This window comes from Gordionus sp. m RMFG-2023, chromosome 1 (genome assembly GCF_954871325.1).
Source record: "Gordionus sp. m RMFG-2023 chromosome 1, tfGorSpeb1-WG-v2, whole genome shotgun sequence".
In the NCBI taxonomy this organism is placed as follows: Eukaryota; Metazoa; Nematomorpha; class Gordioida; order Chordodea; family Parachordodidae; genus Gordionus; species Gordionus sp. m RMFG-2023.
Genome location: NC_088775.1, coordinates 13,055,309 through 13,062,257, shown reverse-complemented (window position 1 = coordinate 13,062,257; position 6,949 = coordinate 13,055,309). Strand labels below are relative to the sequence as shown.

The window sequence follows — 6,949 nt, the reverse complement described above, 5'->3', positions numbered from 1 at the left end:
GCCCTGAGGTGGTTCACAAATCAATCAATATTTCCCCCCTTTATTTGGTTAAATTAAATCTTCTATTTTAAAATGTTTAAATAAATAAATAAATGACAAATATATAGTAAAAAAAATATATTATATAAAATAAACAAAATTAAGAAATAAATAAATTTTTAAATAAAATTTTTTCATATATATATATATAATTTTATTTTTGGTATTTTTTTTTATTATATTTTTGTTTTTATTCTCTTCTATTATAATTCTTTTTCTTACAAAAAAAAACAGATTTTGTTGCTTATAAATTAATATCTTATTTTTTTTAAAAAAAAATTATAAAAGTTTTAAGAATATTTTATTTTAAAATAAATTAATAATATCTATATTTAATATTTCTTTCAGGTATTCCTTAAAAAATTCAAATATATTTAAAAAAAAATTTCTATATGAGAATTCCTTGCTAATTTAAAACCAAAAATATAAATTATACAGGTAAAAAAATTAAATTTTTTTTTTTGTAATGTATAAATATTTTTCTGTAAATTATTTCCTATCTATTTATAGTGAAGTACGAGTTTCAATTTTTTATTTTTGCTAATTAGAAATTTATGGAAAAAATATTACAAATTTGATCACAAATTTACCGGATGCTCAAATTAGAAAAGTATCAGCAAAAATTTTTTTTAGCATGATCCAAATTGGAATTTTTTTTTTAAAAATAATTCAATCAATCTTATCAAATTTTTTATTACACCAATTAATGTTTTTTATAAAATATGTTTGACGTCAATGAGTAGGTGTTATTTTTTTTACTATTTTCTTCGCAATAAATAAACGTAAAGTAAATCGATTTTCATTCATAATTTTTTTGTAATTGAGCTTAAATATTTTAACGTTCAAATTAGACGGTTGATATTTTTTTTAGTAAACACCCGGGAACACCAGCTGCCCTTCCATTTATTGTTTTAAAAATTTCTTTTAAAAGGTTAAACGTTCGCCCGCCCGCCCAATGTTTAAATTTTTTAGCGAACTAAAACATCGCTCTTGTAGATCTCTATTCCAGGCTCGGATTAAATCTCGGGTATGCGGGTTTAACCTAAAATTTTTGTTAATTTCCCTTTGAAACAATTTGCAAAAAAACTCTGCTCTTCTAATATTTTTCGAAATCGAGCACCCAATTAGCACACCCTAGTGACGTGCAAATATACTAAATGGCAACTATTTAATTTTTAAGATTTTTATTATTTTACACTCTTTATTATTTAATAACTTTTGATTATTAAATTATTTGACAAATAATTTGCAGATATTGTCGTTAAATAACTCTATTTGAGCCGATTTTTAATAAATGGTTAACTTAATATTTTATTCAGAAAAATATTATCCAAGCCTGAAGATTTTGCTCGTAGATGATACAAAGGTTTGGGGACATCTATTAGCGGAATCTCGAGGCTTAGGCAATATTTTTCTGGCTAAATTGATCTAATCGTTTTTAAATCGGCTCAAATAAAGCCATTTAAAAACATTACTTGCAGAGGTCATTATTTCAGGGTGGGTTTGGGAAAAAAAATTTGATAATCCCGTACCCTCGATTTGTGTATTTTTTGCTCGGCCCAGAATTCTTAAAAATTGCGATTTTGAACTTTTAACAAATTGTTTCAAAGGGGAATTTGAAAAATATGATCATCTAGAATTATTAAATATAATCTTTTCAATTAAATATTTTTATAAATTATAAGCTAAATTTTTTAAAATTGACCCGGCCAGACCCAGGTTTTTAAAGTTATGCCATTTTTAGAGGTTTCCGATTATTGAGCGTTATTTACTTTACGATAAAGATAATTCCAAATTAAAGATTTTTCATTTTGTATATTTAATATTTACGAAGGTTATTTTTGTTTACTTATGTATTGGCTTGGCTTGGTTAATTAAGTTTATTAAAGTGACTTATTTATATTTAGAAAGAATACGTTTTTCTAACTATATTGATAGGTTGTGGTCTTGGATTGAAATCACATAAATTAAATTTTGACCAATCATAAAATAAATACATTAATCATTTCCCATGTTTATATCAAACTGATTAACCTTACCTTGACCAACAAATGAAGGGCTCGCGAATAAGTTTTATTTTTGGTCAAGTTGCTAAATCTCACGATTTGGCCGTGAGTTAATCTCACTTCTTCTCTGAAAATAAAACTACGCTTCCATTTTATGGTTTTACTCTTAGCAAATAAATAGGTTTTTTAAAAAAATAAGCAGCTTTATTATATCAAAACGCTTAGTTTATGATTAATGATCGTTTTTTTTGATATAAACAAGGATCTTTTTTGGTCCTCCTAAATTTATCCTACCTTTAAAAAAATAAATAGTTTTGTTATAATATTATATTTGATATAATATAACTTTTTAATGTGTTGTTAAAATTTATAAATATATATAAAAAATTTTTACCTCCTTTCTTTCCCCCTGGCTACGATTTTGTATGCGTAAAATTATTATTTAGAGAAATATACTTTTATTTGTTATATAGTATAAGTAGCAATACTTTAATGATGATAGATTATTTAATACGAATGGAGCATCCTAAGGTTACTATCTCTGACCATATTTTTTCTTAAATCTAATGGTGCCTCCCTTTTATATCGGTCCTTCAATATCAAAATCTATTTATATTTATCAGTATCACCCCTGATTGCTCTCAACTTATATAGGTGTTCAACTATAGAACCTTTTTTTTTAGGTCCGACTCGATACGAGAATATATTATTCCGACCAATCTAATTGTAGTATTTTTTTTCAAAGATCTAGATCCGAATTTATTTTCGGAATAGGTCCCCCGGTTCGACTCCGATCTGAAAATTATTAAATTTTTTAATGGACTATTGTCAAAGTACGAATATTGTCAATGAAAGTGGAAAATAATTTAAGCGCTTGAAAGGAAAATAAATAATATTCATGAAAACTTTAGGGAAAACTAAATAATTTTCAAATATTGAGATTCGAGTTCGATATGGCGAAATAAATTCTTAATCTAACGAATTGGTTCATGCAAGGGCTTTAAATTATTTAATAGGTGATTGAAACAACGAATTCAATGTAAATGCGCATAGAATCTTGCGTACCTGTCCGACTTGAAATAGACTCATATAGGACAAAAAAATATTTATTAGCCTGTCGGATTCGAGCTTCCCCAAATTTTAAGTTATTTTGTTTTTTTCCTATCTTACTTCATCCAAAGTCTCTGATAATAATAACTCGGACAACGGGCCTTCAGACCGGACCCGATATAAAAGAGGTCCGAAACGGGACTCTACTCAATACACGTTTATGACGTTTTGTTAGTAACGTCATTAGTTTTTATCACAGGCGAAAAAATTTATTAAAAAAACATTTTATTGCGCGCTCAAAGATAAAAAACGTATTTTTTTTAGCGTTTGGATTTGATGCCAAAAATTCTTATACTTTATTTTATTTTAAAAAAATATTTCTCGGTTAACCTATACTCATATCGGGTTCGGTCGATACCTTTTTTTAGTTGTTATTTAGTCATACTTTCAATCGATATCGGCGAAAAAAATTATAAAGAAAAAAAATGTATTGGTGCTTCTCTTGTTATAATCAAAGTTTGAAAAAAAATTTTCAAATATTTAAACAAATCTTCAAAGTTGTTGAAAAATCCCGATTTGGGTCAATTTTTAAAAACGGCTCGATTAAGATTAGCCAAAATAACATTTTGTAAACCTGAAGATTTGTTCATAGATGACAGAAGAGTTTAGATCTCTATTTGCCAAATCTCGAGGCTTACATAATATTTTGGCTAATCTTAATCGGCCGTTTAAAAATCCACCCAAATCGGGATTATTAACAGCACTAAATATTAATTCTTTTCTGGTATCTGATATATTGAATAGATTGAAATAAATTTTAAAAAATCTGCCTTGTAAAATTCTAAAATAAAGTAAAACCTAAAAAATCAATGATCAAAAAAAAAATCATTACAGATTTTGAATGTAATAATAATAATAATATAGAAATTATTTAATCACGAGAGTACGTATTAAAACACTACACTTTTTCAGAATTCATGAATAGTCCAACGCATAATTTTTTTACCCACCCCGGCCCAAATAAATTTTCTTTAAGATGGGCCGGGCATTGCAGACCCCCTAATCGTAATAGCCGATCATTAAGCAATGATTGTTTCAAGAATTAATAAGTAACAGGACTATTCCCATACATTCTCATGAGAATTTTTGAAAAGTTCATTCGGCCAGGCCAATAAATTTTTTACTGGGTCAGGTCTTATAAAATAGTTTTATACAAGTTGTGGGTCCGTAATAAAAAAATTTATGAAACAAAAAAGAGATATGAATTAGCCTAATTTCAAGCTTTAAAAATAAATTGAGAATTTCAGACGCTGGTCCATATAAAATTTCAAAATTTCTGGCTCGGTCAATATTTGAAAAAAAATAAATCATTTCCAACCACCTGCCTAATAATATTTTTTGGCCCATCTAGGTTTTTTAAAATATTTTTGAAATTTTGTTAAAAATTTTGCAAGGTGTTTTAAAGGGAAATTTAATATATGAAAACAGTAAATGAATACATTAAACCCTTTCATTATATGATTATTATTTTTAGGCTCTTTCCAGGCCGGGTCTTAAATACTGCAGAGACTTAGAGGATAAATGAGGAAATCGGAAAATATGATCTCCCATCTGAGAGTACTTACAAATTGAGCGGAAACGTTTAGGCGTAGTGGCATTTCATTTTTAAAAAAATTGAAAAACTATTTTGCATTAACCCACGATTTTTTGTCAAACGGTTCTATTTTAGCCGATTTTAAAAAAGGCCAACTCAATATTTTAGTCAGAAAAATATCGCCCAAATTACAAGATTTCGCTAATAGATGTCCAAACCTTTCTGCCATCTATGACCAAAATCTTGAGGTTTGCGTAATATTCTTCTAAAATATTAAGTTAGCTGTTTTAAAAAATCGCAAATCGAGCCGCTTAATACTAAGCAAACATGTAAAAAGCTTTTACAATCTGTACGTTTACCATTTAAAATGAAACGCAAAACGAAACCGCTTCAATTTGTAAGCACTATAATTCTGACAATATTTATAATCCTACACCGGGGTCATATATCAAAAAATAAATTTGATTAAATTTTTCGAGTAAAAAAAAAAGTTGTATTAAAAACTCTCGCTTATTATAAAGATCTCAATAAGAAATAAAATGGTAAACCCAGCGCCAATGTTATGTTAATTTTATTAATATTTACATCATTTGCGATTTAAATGATAGTTTGAAAAAAAAAATTAATTATGCGATGGAAAGGTTAGATTAGTAAATTTTTATATGGAAAAGATCGTAGTTTAATATTGATATCATTTATCATTTTTGTACCAATTAGAATATCAAATCTCGCTTATAAATCTTTTTTTTCCGATTCCTTTTCTAAACAATAAAAATATTTGCAGATCCACAACATTTTTACCTATCCAATCCGATAACCGATACCAATTCGATATTTAAACAGATTTTATTTACCATCTTTTAAATCATTTTCATAAAAAATTATTATTTTCTATTCAAAAAAAAAACTATCTTTCATATTTATATTATTTTGAATTATATATATAATCATACATATATTATAACCAATGACAATATAAAATATCGGTCGATTTGATATTTAAATCAGAGACCTGCAGAGGTACCATTAACACGGCCCCACCCTGATTTTTTAAAAATTTATTAATTTCTTTTTAAATTAGAGCTAATAATGGCTAGTTAAAATACTCGGTCTTAAAATTGTTAGACCCGGTCCAAGTATATTTAAAAAATTAGAATACGACCCACCCGTGTGCCGGGGTTGGGCTTACAGTCTCTGATTTAAATATAGGCACAGCCCTAGTCATATGCAATAAATTTGTCTTAGTTTCTACATATGTTGGAATACATTCTGGCAAAAAAAACGCGAAAAATGAATTTTTATACCATTTACATTCAATTAAAATTTTTTTTAGTAGTACGTATAAAACAAATGACGAATATTAAAACCAAATTTATATTTCAATTTTGATATGCTATATTGATTTTTGAAAAATTTGGAGGAGAGAGAGAGCAAAAACTTATTTAGAGTGGTCAGGCGCCCAGAGGTCCCAGCCTCATAGTTTCGGCCCTGATTTCAAGTAAGTATATATAGATTGGGCCATTTTCAAACAGAACGTTTTTTTTTCAAAGCGGTTTATGAACCATGTATCAAGGATCTGATAATTTGTCTTTTTCTGTAATAATATAAAAAATTTAGTTAGTATTGACTCTTAGGCAGCGTTGTAAAACGGCTAACATATTATTTAATTTTTTGGACACTGAAACGTCTCATAAGATTGAATTAATATAAAATCTTTCTTAATTAAATTCCTATCATATTTTAAAAAAAATTAGGCATATAAGAATAATATTTATTTTTAGAATTCATTTTAGAATTCTTATTCGAATTCCTTAAATAGCGGGTCAAGGAAAGGGATACCTTAATGTTCTTTTTGTATTTATTTTGATAAATTGTATATTTGATTAATATATAATATAATCAGTTACAGTTGCACTTTATTATACTAATATAAATATAAAATTTAAGATATAATTGAAATCTAGCTTTGTGAAATTTTCTGACTTCAATTTAGACTCTACTGCTAATTTTCTTTCTAAGAATATTAATTTGAATTAAAATGCGAAACAAAAAAATATATTATGTAACTATGTAACTGTTTATTTTAAATGGAAAAATTTATGTAACTGTTTATTAAGAAAAAATTTATTTAACACCTTCCTTTCTTTTTCATCGGTTTAGAAATTAGTACAATTTTTATTTAATTCCATGGCTTACTTAGAAAGTCTAAAAGAAGTTAATATAATTTTCTGAGGGTTATTTATCATTTTTTTGTGTATCG

The 6,949-nt window shown here is 26.7% G+C and overlaps 1 protein-coding gene across 1 annotated transcript in view; it reads left to right on the top strand.

Moving 5' to 3' along the window:
* Window positions 1–325: 325 nt before the first annotated feature.
* Window positions 326–6,949, top strand: part of LOC135922575 (terminal nucleotidyltransferase 5C-like) — a 32,678-nt gene continuing 26,054 nt past the window's right edge. Inside the window, exon 1 of the mRNA XM_065456975.1 lies at window positions 326–477. The gene's annotated coding sequence lies outside the window, so the exon portion shown is untranslated. The remainder of the gene's footprint in view (window positions 478–6,949) is intronic.